A 14,647-nucleotide genomic window follows, 5' to 3' on the forward strand; every position below is an offset into this window, starting at 1 on the left:
AATTGTATTAATATATGCTTTCACCCAAACGTTCGCGTTGGATTCCCTAACATAGGGTTAGACAAATCGAACACAAATGAGTTGCTCGTCATGTTCCTATATGGAACAACGAACGGCAAAAATGCCATCTGATGCGTTTTCTTATCTACATCTTTCAAATTCGCTTTAGTCTAGCAACCACCCATGTCACCTACCGGCTTGTTTATATATGTTTTTGTTTGTATATGTGTATGTATGAGGTGTTTACACACACACACACACACACACACACACACACACACACACATATATATATATATATATATATATATATATATATATATATATATATATATATGTTGTTGTTCATCTTTCGGCTGCTCCCGTTAGGGGTCGCCACAGCGGATCATCCGTTATGATCCGCATACTGATTTGGCATAGGTTTTACGCCGGATGCCCTTCCTGACGCAACCCTGGTCGCCTCTTACGACACAGGGATAAGGATTGGGTTTCGCCATGATTCCGGGCTGCCCTACATCCTCTCATAGCGCGGCCCAGCGCAGAGCTCCCGTCTTCAAGCGATCCTCCAACCCAAGCCTCCGAGTAGCCGGATTACAGGCGCACGCCACTACGCCCGGTATATATATATATATATATATATATATATATATATATATATATATATATATATATATATATATATATATATATATATATATATATATATATATATATATATATATATATATATGTGCGTGTGTGTGTGTGTGTTTGTGTGTGTGGGGGGGGGGTATGTCTGGCCTCCTTCTTGGAACTAGGGTGCAGTAATTGGTCTTAATTTTGATTGCAGCAACTGCTGACTGTACATTCTGATCGGAATACGAACTGCACCGCTATCGACTGTTGGGTCTTTGGCAAATGGCTTAAGCACTCAAGAAAGCACTCCAATTGAATGGTTGACAAGGAATGGCTCACTTCGCAAGCGATAGCAATCACCAAACTGTCAAAATATACACTCCTCCTTAGTCTAGATGTCAAACAGCCATTTCAGGGCAAAGCGTGCTTTAGCGTCATTATGAAGTTTTTTGGTTGATTTATCATCTCTGAGCTATCATGAATCAGAATCAGCCAGGTACGAGACTCGCACCCTTGAGGAATTTTTTTTGAAGCGAAAAACAAAATGGCCACCACCGACTTTCGATAAATTCTGTTTTGGGCTATATCTTCACTTCTAATGCACTTACACACACAATTTTGATGTCTACTACTATGTTTCATGTGACAGACAAGGTAAACGTTGATGATTCTCTCAAGATTGGACGACAACAGATGGCGGAATTTGAATCTGGATGGCCAACAAGCTTCAACAAGACACTAACCAAGAAAGTGACCCGGTTTGAATCAGGGTCACATCAGGGTCACATCAGTGACCCCGATGACTTTGACCAAAAAGAGCATCAAGCTGAATGGAAGGCCAGTATATGATACCGAATTGATCTACACCCAAGTCATATGTCTCCAACAATACAGGGATATTGATATCAAGGATGTCCTCTCTTACGAACTGTCCCTTGTCCCAGCCTCTTTGTTTGATGAGAGCGGTGTGATGTGGGCTCAGTCAAAAGCAATCCTGAAGACGAAACTCCAAGTTTAGCAATCAAGTCGAATCCAAGGTGTTCCAGATGCTGTCATCATCGATGGATGCGCCATGTTATGGACTGTACATTGGCCCACAAATGGTACAGTTGAGGATTATGTGATCAACCTCATGGGAACCATCAAATACCACCTGGAGTGTTGTGACGTATACCTGATTTTCGACAGGTACATCAAAATCAGCACGAAACAAATGACGAGATTCAATCACGCAAGTCATTATTCAAGTCGAAAACATCAACTCAACTTACACACAACACTTCCAGCTCAAAAAGTGGTCCTAAATGTATGTATAAATGTTGTAGGCCTAAAGTGGCCTACAACAAAGTACAACTGATCGATTTGATCTGTCAGTATCTGATGACCCACATTGTGGACAACCAGACCAAACTGGTGATCACCGGAAAAGATCCTACACCAGTACAAGTATGGAACAATTCCACTCTCCAGAGACAGGATCTGAAAACACCATGAAGAAGCAGATGTCATCATCATCCATCACTTAGTTAGAATTGTGTCAGGTGTCAGTGGTGACTCACATCAAAGTGGTCTGCGACGATACAGATGTCTTTGTCCTGTTGATTCATTTCTACCTCGAGGATAAGATGACTGTGGGTGTCAGCATGGAGAGTCCGTGTGCTGGGAGGGCGAACGTAGACATTCGCCAAACAGCACTGAAACACAAAAGCATCGCCAAATATCTGCCTGCTGTACATGCTTTGACCGGATGCGATACTGTGTCGTATTTTTTTGTCATTGGAAAGGCCACAGCGCTGAAGGTACTAATGGGCGGACATCACCCCACCTTACTTGGTCAGCTGGAAGCAGACGAGGAAAAGATGATATCTGAGGCAACTACCTTCATTGCTGCCTGTTATGGTTCCAAAGTCGAAGGTGATATGTCCACACACCGGTACCAGTTGTGGAAATCTAAGATGGCCAACTCCAAGATTACCTCTGCTCCGAAATTGAAGTCGTTGCCCCCATCGCATGATGCCTTTGTTCAACATGTACATCGCGCTCATCATCAAGTCATTATATGGAAATCGGCCACTCAGTCAGACCCTCCGAACTTGGATCCCATCAAGTATGGATGGCAAGAAGGTGAGGATAGTGCGACGTTGTGTTCAACCACACTTCCACCTGATGTGTCTGCTGCACCAGTCACCATTCTGCAGCTGATCAAGTGTGGATGCTCCACCACCCGGCCATGTTCCACCGGGAGGTGTGGTTGTGTGGCAGCACAGATGTCATGTTCGATGTGTTGCAGTTGTAATGTTGGATCAGACTGTTGTCAGGAACACACAAGGGCAGTATCTGATAATCACGATGACGATGACGAAGATTGAACATAATGTAGAACATTGCATCCTTAACAAAGTTAATGTTTGCCTTAAAATAAAAGGTAATTTCAAAATCATATACATGTACCTACTTACTTTAAGATGTAAACGAAAGTCATAGTCAACCATCCACATGTATCTGGATATATTTGTGTAAAAATCGTATTCCAATATAATCATCAATTCATTGATCATTGCAAGTAAGTTACTTCAGCTATCATTGACTATTATTGTATGTAGTATTAATATTTGAGGGTTCATCAAATTCAATTTCTTACTCGAAGTGATCAGTGGAACTGCAAAATAGCCATTTTTCATATTAAAATGGTGGCTATCTTGAAAATATGAGACAGGTCTTATATATACACCTTCAGTTTTATCATTATCAGATTCTTTGACCACAAAAATGTAGTAGTAGACACCAAAATTGTGTTTGTAAGTGCATTGGAAGTGAAGATTTAGCCCAAAACATAATTTATCGAAAGTCAGTGGTGGGTATTTTGTTTTTCGCCTCTAAAAAAAATTCCTCAATGGTGCGAGTCTGGCACCCGGCTGATTCTGATTCAGGATAGCTCAGAGATGATGAATCAACCAAAAAAACTTCATAATGACGCCACAACATGCATTTTCACATTTCCACTGGACAACCTGGAGAGAGCCAAATTATCAAATATGTCCAAATTAAACAAATTATTACTTTTTCAGCAGTCAAAACTGCTGCTAAGTTTAATTCTGGAGCTGAAATTTTGTAATTCATCTTCGTTTAAGATATTCTTGAAGTTATGGCATGTGTGGTAATGAAATAGCCACGAATGCCGACATCTCCGGACATTTATAAGCCTTGCAATATGCCCAGTGATTAATACGTATGATGAACAGGCATTCGATAATATGAGTGAGGAAAGTGAAAAAAACAAAAACCTTTTCCGTTCAGAAATTGAATCAGCCTGTTCCAAGTCAAGGCATGATTTAGCAGGCCAAAAAACATGGCGACTTCAGACCCTAACGAGGTAACCCAGGAACTGCTTCAAGACCCCATTGAGAGTGAGGTGGCTGAGGATGCCCTTGATGAAGGATGTAATTAAATAAGGCCAATAATTATCTTCAAAAGAGGTGTTTTAATTAACCCAAACACACAATTTTCACTCTTACACCTCCTTGGATTTACCTTCGTATGCATGCAAAGTTTCAGGCTGATAGGTTTCATGGTTTTGGAGTTATGGAGGAGATACACTGCAAACACACTGACACACACACACAGACACACACACACCCTTTTATTAGTTTCGATAGAAGTATATATATATATATATATATATATATATATATATATATATATATATATATATATATATATATATATATATATATATATATATATATATATATATATATATATATATATATATATATGAAGCCTGGTGTTGGCTTAGTGGTTAGGATGGTGGCTTGGGATCCCAGGGTCCTGAGTTCAAGCCCTGTTGGCTGCTGAATTAACACCAGGGGGTTGACTCAGCCTGTCATCCTTCCGAGGTTGGCGAAATGAGTGCTAGTGTACTGGTCCCGGTGTATGCCCCGGTTAGAATAGGTGTACCATATCCCTGTGTGTCATAAGAGGCGACCAGGGTTGGCGTCAGGAAGGGCATCTGGCCATAAAAAAACATTGCCTCAAGAAAAAGCCAAACCCCTGCACAGCAGGGAAAAATGGCTGTAAAAACGGTCATATATATATATATATATATATATATATATATATATATATATATATATATATATATATATATATGAAGTTGCACAAGTAATTAAGACAGTATTCAACTGTCAAGTTGTTATTTGAGTTCCTTAAACAATGAAAAAGATTGAAAGGAATTCTACAATACTCTGAGCTATTTCTGCAGTTCTTTTTCTTCAAGTAGGTAGGTATTTATGGTAAGTTTCTGAGATGGAAGACTCACCCTTTCTCAGCCCATTGATGTGTTTGAACACAACATTGTTTGGCTTTGGGGATAAGCATCGCTTTCATCAACACCACACTCACTGCCCTTTACATTCAATAACGTGTATAATATATGATGGTCTCACACGATTTGGATTCAAAGCTCCTTTATTGTTTGGTGGTGAAAATAAGGCCATGAAACACCCTAAATAATGCCTCAAAATTTGCTGGATCCTTTTGCCAAATCTCCCTGAGTCTATGGGCTCATGCTTCATTACAACACAAGGAAGGTCACATGAAGCATATTCTTGGACTTTCCAATCATTTGCCCATTTTGCCATCTGCATAGATGTTTGTGTTTTTTGGCGAGATTGGCGACATCCACAAGTAAGAAAATATTTCTCAATTTGAGGACAAAATTTTCACCTTTTTTTTTTTCCTCCTGGTATTGATAGATGTCTTATGGAAACGTACTTATCAATAAAGTAAACTGTCACAATTTGAAAGATAGCACTTAAAAGCATGTGATTTTTTTCTCTCTAAATGTCCTTCTGACCTGCTGTCATAAAGTCCTTCACCTTTACGAACATGACCTCATGTCGGCTGATCCGACAATGCATTTTGTAAGCAGTAGGCTATTCCACATCGCCGCCTTGGCCAAATTCCATAATCCTGATCACACAGGGGGGAAAAAAGGAGATGTGCACCTCCTCCCTAACCCCCCACCGAGGGTTGCAACGTCCAATGAAAAGTCCTGATGGCAACCACTTTTTGATGGCCCAATGATTGACATGGTCAAAGGAGACACCTCCCCCAAACATTGAACCATTTCCACTCGTAGGGGACTGTGTTCAAGCTTCACCGTTTCTGCCTTTCGGACTCTTCAGTACAAACATTAATAAGCTTTTAAAATGAGACCGTGAAAGGCAGACAGGTAGATGAATGAGCTCGAAGATTCTCTTTCAATGTAAATACCATATTTAACCCAGCAATCCTGCATGATGAAATTGCTGGAAGGCCTCATCAGGAATATTATACTTCTTGATTGTTACAGGTTTATAAACGTTTACAATGGGACCATAATCGCTGGTCATGTTGATTTTTAGTTGGGAAAACAGACAAAATGGAAAGTGACAAATCCAATGACAAAGTGAGGGAATATTAAGAATTCCAACCAGATATTTTGACAAAAGCTTACAGACAGACAGACCACTGTACACATGAAGGACAACTGTTAAGCAAGCAAAACCCAGTTTCTTAGGTAACCATAGTTCAAAGCTGTGGACATATTTTATGACCTTCTACCTCTGCCAATTTATTCAAACTTGATTCCCTGCCTCTTTAGCTTCGTTTCAGAAATTAATTGCCAAACCTTGTATGAGTTTCATTCCTCACTTTAAGTCATTACACATGATCTATAATATATGGATTCGTGTCTGCCTTGCAGCTGGTATTACAGTCGAATAGCAGTCACCTGTTGTCTTCACGATTTGAAGAATATTGCCAAGGAATGCACAACGGGTATCGATTAAAGTTCAAAGATCCAGGTACAATGACATTCTTAGAAAGAAGCTGTATGCGTGAGCACTGGAAGAGGAACAGTGACTCCATGAGAAAGCCTATTTGGCAATGTGGCAAGAAATGACGAGTCGACGGTGCAGCGCCATGGCCTGCAGAGCAAGCCATCCGTTTCACGCCAACGTTAATGGTCCTGTCCTCGACCAGCACAGCAATTAAAAACCTGTAATGGCAAAATTAAAAAATGGCTTGTCTGGAGCAGATGAGTTTCTTGGTGGAAGGAAATCTAGGTCCTGTCTCCCTGTGACTGATGATGTGGTTTTCATATTGCACGATGCCATTTCGAGCGTTCCCTGTGTACTGTATTCACCCGGCGAAGGCTTGCTCGGGGTTACAATTGGAAAAACAGGTATTCCTGTTTTCACCTCCACATGCGTGGGTTTCTTTTTGTCGGTGAGGTGTATCAGAACGGTTCATTCAAAAATCCCACAGATATTCGTCCAGAAATTTTATTTGACACGTATTGCCCACTTAAGAGGCACCTATAATTGGCTTCTAAAGTCGTGTAAGTGCCTATCCTGGGTCAACGGCATCCTCTAATGGGACTCCGTGGGCTGCCTCTTACATTCACGCTGAATGGCGAAGGTAACTGCTATTGTACCCGGTCACCCATTCCTTTAGTTGCCAAACTACCCTGAACCAATAGCTCCATAATGGCATTAGCTTCCTCGAGCCTGCAGTGGACTGCTCGCAAACCATTAGTCTTGACAGAAAAGGCCTTTTATTGCACTTTTAAAGGAACACAATCTTCCTTATGGAAGAGTCTCGGTTCTTGCCCTTGACCATCGGTGCGCAGAGAAACTCCCACAGCTTTACCCACCCTGAGTAATTAATTAACGAGCCTTGTTGCTCTTGATTAAAGGACTTTCATGGTGGCGTTGTTTCCTCTTCAAAGAACTCCATCATGTGCATGCTTTTTTTGCAGGAGGCATCACCATCCTCATGAGAAAACCTCACAGGCTGACGGTGGGGGTTGAGATAGATGCATGATGTTTTGTTGCACCAAAATGCTTTGGAGGAGGGGGGGGGAATAAATGATGATTGTATACAGCAATATTCGATGCCACATTGTTTATCAGAGATTCACCATGAACATGGCAGACAACTCCAATTAAGCAGATGAAAATAGTGGAGAGCCAAATCGTGTGTAATAGGAGAACATTGTAATTAGCTCAAGCTCATGTGGTACAAAATAAATTTGCAACTTTATTCACCAGGGGCAAGGACGTCAATGCACAAGACAGTTACGTCATATCGAGCAGACACGGATGCTCATTGTGCCAGCCATCAGTCACTTTAGTTGTGGCATCCCTTGGCCTGGCCATGCGGCAGAATGTCCCCTTGGAAGCAAACTGGGTGGGAAGTCAGAATTGCATGGAGCTTGTGGGCCAAGGCAGCTCGAGTGCTGTTCGAGTGAGATAAGGGCTTTTGGTGTCACCCACGAGTCGTGAACACCACTGCGCAAGTCACCCCCGAAGCCCCCCCCCCAACTCCCCCATGCATCTCATGAAGGTGCCAATTGTTGTCCGACAGGAATCTGTGACTTCTTCATGGCCTTGACTGTGGAGATTTCTCTCTCCACCTGGTTTTATGAGCATCTCACTCCTTGAGGATATTGTTACGAATACATTAAAACTATTAAACATAACTTGTTTCATGCTTCTGCTTAATTATTGACAGGATAGTACAAAATTTAGTGTGTGAGAGTGGAAGATGTTTGAAATGGGTGAGCAGTGTCCATTTCCAGTGAGCGCAGGCAGCACTCTCATCGGAAAAATATAACAAATATATACATATATGTTTCATATACATACATATATGTATAATTATATATATATATATCTCAATATATATATATATATATATATATATATATATATATATATATATATATATATCTCAATATATATATATATATATATATCTCAATATATATATATATATATATATATATATATATATATATATATATATTGAGATATATATATATATATATATATATATATATATATATATATATATATATATATATATATATATATATATATATATATATATATATATATATATATATTGAGATATATATATATATATATATATATATATATATATATATATATATATCTTAATATATATCTCAATATATATATATATATATATATATATATATATATATATATATATATATATATATATATATATATATATATATTTCGTTGAGGTATATATATATATATAATTTTTTTAAGTGATTCTTCCCAATTGAGAGATTGGCTAAACTGATATACACTACATGGCCAACGTGTGTATATATATATATATATATATATATATATATATATATATATATATATATATATATATATATATATATATATATATATATATATATATATATATATATATATATATATATATATATATATATATACACACACATATATACACACATATACATATATATATATATATATATACACACATATATACACACATATACATATATATACACACATATATACACACATATACATATATATACACACATATATACACACATATACATATATATATATATACACACATATATACACACATATACATATATATATATACACACATATATACACACATATACATATATATATATATATATATATATATATATATATATATATATATATATATATATATATATATTTACAGATATATATTTTAAAAGCAGCCTTTTTACAGCCATTTTTCCCTGCTGAGCAGGGGTCAGCTTTTTACGGGCTCCATGCAATCATGGTTCCCTTCTTGAGGCAATGTTTTATGGCCGGATGCCCTTCCTGACGCCAACTCTGGTTGCCTCTTACGACACACTGGGATATGGTACACCTATTCTAACCGGGGCATACACCGGGACCATTACACTGGTACTCATTTCGCCGACGTCGGAAGGATGACAGGCTGAGTCAACCCCCTCGTGTTAATTCATTGGAAAACGGGTCTCAAACTCAGGACGCTAGGATCCCAAGTCAGCAACCCTCACCACTCAGCCAACACCAGGTATATATGTATGTATGCATATATATATATATATATATATATATATATATATATATATATATATATATATATATATATATATATATATACATGCATACACACAAGTAGATGATAAATGGGGTTCTGTGATGCCTATTCAAATGAATGGGGGGAAAGGGAAAAACTTTCTGACTCATGCCCCAAAAGTCAAAAATAGAAGACCGATTTTCTCCCCACCTATCCCCTACCCTCCCATACAAGCAAATGTAAAATTGAGACTATGAAAGATTGAGACTTACTGATTAAAGCACTTCTTCCTTTTCGTCCTTTTACAACACAATCATCGTCCTTTTACATTTTCATTCCACTCAAAGAGCGAACCAACGAATATTTGCCCATGTTCTACTTTTGGGAATTACTTAATTTTCTTTTAACATTCATTTCCATCGAGGATATTCACTTTATCTCTTCAAGCACGAAAGAAAGGGAAGTTCACTGTCCCTCCTTCGATTCTGTAAAATGGAGAAGTGCCTTTAAGAGCACAGTCGTGCTGTGAAAATGAGGAAGTATTGTGTGCCCATGTCTCTCATGGTTATATCTTAAATCATCAGAACACTAACAGAACAAAGTTTAGCTAAAAGCAAGCAAAAACAGCTTTTAATAAAAGAATATATTTTAAACGTAAGTTTTCTCACAATCATTCAGAGCAAGCCGTTTCATTTTTTTCATGATAAAATGAGTCAGCCTGGAGTCAGCCAAGCTGCCTTGCTCGAACCAAGCCAAAAAAATTCCGAAGTCATTGCTATGTGAGGCACACCCTGAAAAACCCATTGTTGTGTAATCTACCATTACTTCATCAACAGGAGGTTATTTATTGCTTTTTTTGCTCGGGCTTCGTATTTATTACTCAGGCTTCGTATGTTTTGTTTAGAGAATGGATTGTGCAGATAATTTCTCCGACCTTGCGGATAAATCGTTTTCACAAGATGACAGGTGAGATCCTTAACCCAATTCATGATTTGTTGTTTTATACAGAATTAAATCACAATACAATGAATTATTATGTGTCATTTTCTAACAGGTTGTCCCCAATAAGAACATTGTTGATAACTGATCTAGAACAGGAGGCTTTTGAATTACACGATAAGTGGCTAAAAATGAATGACTTCCTTGAATAAGTGTGTGTGTGTGTGTGTGTGTGTGTGTGTGTGTGTGTGTGTGTGTGTGTGTGTGTGTGTGTGTGTGTGTGTGTTTGACTCAGTATTTTTTCTTTTTTTCAGTTTAAACACCTGTTTTGATGAACCAAACACACAACTTAATCTTCTGGAGGAATCTGACACGACACTATCTTCTGGAGGTAAATGTTATATTTCTAATTTTATTAATATCATAATATAATCATCTTTATATACCCTAATTGTTCTTCACTCTTTGTTTTGAATAGAATATGTTGATCGAGTTTCAAAACCAAAACAAACCATCAGACTGCTGCAAAAGAAGATTTTGTTCAATGTTATTACTTTTGTTTAATTATAAATGCTTTCCTTATAATCATCTGATTTTGAATGACAAGAAAAGAATAAAGGAGATGTAAAGGGGTGGGGTTTGGGGAGGGTTAGGGTTGGGGGGTAGGTGCGCTCCCCCAACGACCCACCACCCCCTCATCCCTCTCCCCTCCCCTCCTCGTGTGTCTGTGGGGAAGGGTGGGGTGGGATGAGAGGGGTGGTGGGTCAAAGGTGGGGGCGCCAGGGGGTGGGGCTTGTGTGGGTGGGTGGAGCTTGTGTGGGTGGGTGGACCTTTTTCAAAATGAGATTTCCACCTGTATATTCTTACTATATCACCAACTTTGAACTTAGGCTTTCTGACATTAATCTCTTTTTCATATTTTGATTTTGTAAATGTGTCTGATGGCTTCGTTTTCGTTGAGGTATGAATTGTGTCGTTGTACTTATCTACAATGTCCTGAATTAAAGATAACCATTGTTGAGAACCGAGTTGAGTGAATTTTTTATATATTCTCTCTTTTAAAGTTCGATTAAAGCGCTCAATAACAACCGCTTTTCCTTCATGAAAGGCGCTGAAAAATGTAATGTCATTTTAAAGAAAATTCATAAATGTTTTGATGTAGAACTCTGTACCCTCATCAGTCCACAATTTTTTAGGTTTTCTCTTGCTTTTATTGAATATCTGTTGGAAAGCTAACATAAGAGTATTACCTGTTTTGTTTTTCAAAGGAACAACCCACGCATATCTACTCCTCAAATCAATAACGGTTAAAGCATACTTGTACCCCTTATCATAATTTAGTTCAATTAAATCAGCGGACCAGATATAATCAACTTCCTTAGAATAAACCTTCCTTCTATGAAACTTTGTGATTATTGGTTTATGTAATTCATGAGATAATTTCTCTTCAATCTCAATGACATCATTAGAGCCTATAAGTTTTTTGAATTTCCAAGCCCAAGTTTCAATTTAGCACTGATCATCTTCTTCATGATGAACCTATCAACTTTTTATCTCAAGGTTGGATTTTGTATCAGAGACAAATTACACAACATTTCTCTATCGGCTTCGTGTTTTTCTTCAAACCTTGTGCAATTTCCATAATCAATATCGTGCCTCATGCACACTTCATCAACCCTATTGATAGGTTTGCTCCACGGTTTAGGATTGTCAGCCTCATCCAATCTTTTATTCAAGTTTGTTCCTGGACCACAGAAAGAATACCCTGGTAGATGTAATTCCCCTGGTATTCCAGTTGTAAATTTACTTCCTGATAAAAACTTTTGTATATCTCCCCCTTTACTTGTTTGTGTTTGGTGAATTCACTCTTTTTTGAGCCACACACCGAACATGTACCTTTTGTATAACCCTATTATTTTTACTTTTAACATAAGATATTTTTACTCTTGGTTTTCTTTTTACATTTTAGACAATAACTCATTTATTTATGTGAAAAATTCCGACAAAGTGCGAAAACCATTTTTGTTTCCAACATGCACATTTGAATCTTAATTTTTAAGACATAAAGAATCCTTTGGAAATGTCTTTACTCTCTCCTCCATTTATTTAAGAAAAAAAATGTAAAACTTTAATCAAAGTCAATTACACCAACATCATCAATAATATAATCTTTTCCTTCTGTCTCTTCTTTATCTCCACTTTCTCATTTAAATCTTCTCCCTGAAACCGATGTTAATAGTCTTGACGCAAGTATTTCTAATAGACTTGCCAATTCTTTGTTTTCCTCCTCGGTCCATTGAGATTTATTTATTTTCTGAAATACCTTTAATCTTTTTATAATCTCACTGGTTTCCATATTTTTATATTTACTTATTCTCTTTCTTTCCTCCTTCTCCCTCTCCTCTCTCTTCTCTCTCTTCTCCCTCTCCTCCTTCTCTCTTATATCAGTTTCTTCAACTCCTTCCTCATCCCTTACTATCCTTGAATCACTTTCACCCCATAGAATATCATACATATATATATATATATATATATATATATATATATATATATATATATATATATATATATATATATATATATATATATATATATATATATATATATATATATATATATATATATATATATATATATATATATATGAGCCTGGTGTTGGCGCAGTGGTTAGGGCAGCGGCTTGGGATCCAAGAGGTCCTGAGTTCAAGCCCCGTTGAGCCACTGAATTAATACACCAGGGGGTTGACTCAGCCTGTCATCCTTCCGAGGTCGGCGAAATGAGTACCAGTATACTGGGCTGGTGTATACCCCGGTTAAAATAGGTGTACCATATCCCTGTGTCGTAAGAGGCGACCAGGGTTGCGTCAGGAAGGGCATCCGGCGTAAAACAGGTGCCAAATCACTATGCGGATCATAATGGATGATCCGCTGTGGCGACCCCTAACGGGAGCAGCCGAAAGAAGAAGAAGAAGAAGATATATATATACATATATATATATATATATATATATATATATATATATATATATATATATATATATATATATTCATCTGGATTCTGCGATACTCTTGAATCCACAATTATTTTTCTCATAATAGGAAACCAATAAGATTTGTTGATGATTTCTAAAAGAGTTTTATATTTCATCACCTTTAGAAATTCATTTTTATTTAATATTTGAATCAAATCTCTATTTGTGGGTTTTCTAACATCAGTATAAGGCCAGTTCTTGATTGAAAAATGTCCGTGTGTATGTTCCAATTCATAAAGAATGTAAAATTGAACACCCTTTTCTTGTAGGTATCCTTGAGTGCAAAAATTATAATTTTCTTGAAGTCTTCTTGCTGTCATTTATGTATCAGAAATATATGACAGATTAATATGATGACATGTAATACCACCCCATCTTCCTGTTGTTAAATCAGTTTGTATTACTCGACTTTGTATAATTATCCAATTTCCTTCCTTCTTTGTCATATAAACTATTACTTCACCATCAGATAATTTCCTATTCCCGAAATCGTGTATTTGTTGTTTGATAACTTTCCTTCCACATATCTCCTGATTCTTACTAAGAGGGTAATGTTCTTCTTTACAAGACTGATAAAAATCGTGTAGGTCTTCTCGGTTGAATGAAAAAGCCCATTAAATCCGAAATCACACATATTATACCACCATTTCTCTATTTTCATATTAACTATACTTCCTTCTTTATAAGATTCAATACTAAGCAGATAATTGAATTTAATAAGAAAAGGTGTATGGTTTGTTGAACCAGGTGTTGTGGTTGTAAATTCTACTCCTTTAACAAAACGTGCCGTTTTATTTAAGGATATATATAAATATATATATATATATATATATATATATATATATATATATATATATATATTGTGATAAATCATTTAATCTCACCAAGTAATTCGTGTCAGTCAGGCTTGGATAATTGATTAATTTATAAGCATTTTTCATATTCATATTTTTTTGCTATACTATATTTCTGTTGTTCAGCCTGTGCCTTTGTGTAATAATTTGATAAATCAATATCCAGTTCTTGAGATACACCAAAGATAGAACCATCTTTTCCAACATGTCATTGATATTATATTAAAAATAATGTCATTAAAAAATGTATTTTTGTTAAGTTGAAATAACACA

The 14,647-nt window shown here is 36.8% G+C and overlaps 1 long non-coding RNA gene and 1 pseudogene across 1 annotated transcript in view; one reads left to right on the plus strand and one right to left on the minus strand.

Annotated features, from left to right (window-relative positions):
- LOC147012330 (uncharacterized) overlaps window positions 1–11,114 on the plus strand; it is an 11,947-nt gene extending 833 nt beyond the window's left edge. Inside the window, exons 2-3 of the long non-coding RNA XR_015051775.1 lie at window positions 10,803–10,879; window positions 10,967–11,114. This is a non-coding gene — a long non-coding RNA (uncharacterized LOC147012330). The remainder of the gene's footprint in view (window positions 1–10,802; window positions 10,880–10,966) is intronic.
- LOC147012331 (signal recognition particle RNA) lies at window positions 478–618 on the minus strand (annotated as a pseudogene).
- Window positions 11,115–14,647: the final 3,533 nt, after the last annotated feature.

This window comes from Eptatretus burgeri, chromosome 15 (assembly GCF_056783735.1).
Source record: "Eptatretus burgeri isolate ZD-2024b chromosome 15, Ebu_testis_v1, whole genome shotgun sequence".
Classification (NCBI taxonomy): Eukaryota; Metazoa; Chordata; class Myxini; order Myxiniformes; family Myxinidae; genus Eptatretus; species Eptatretus burgeri.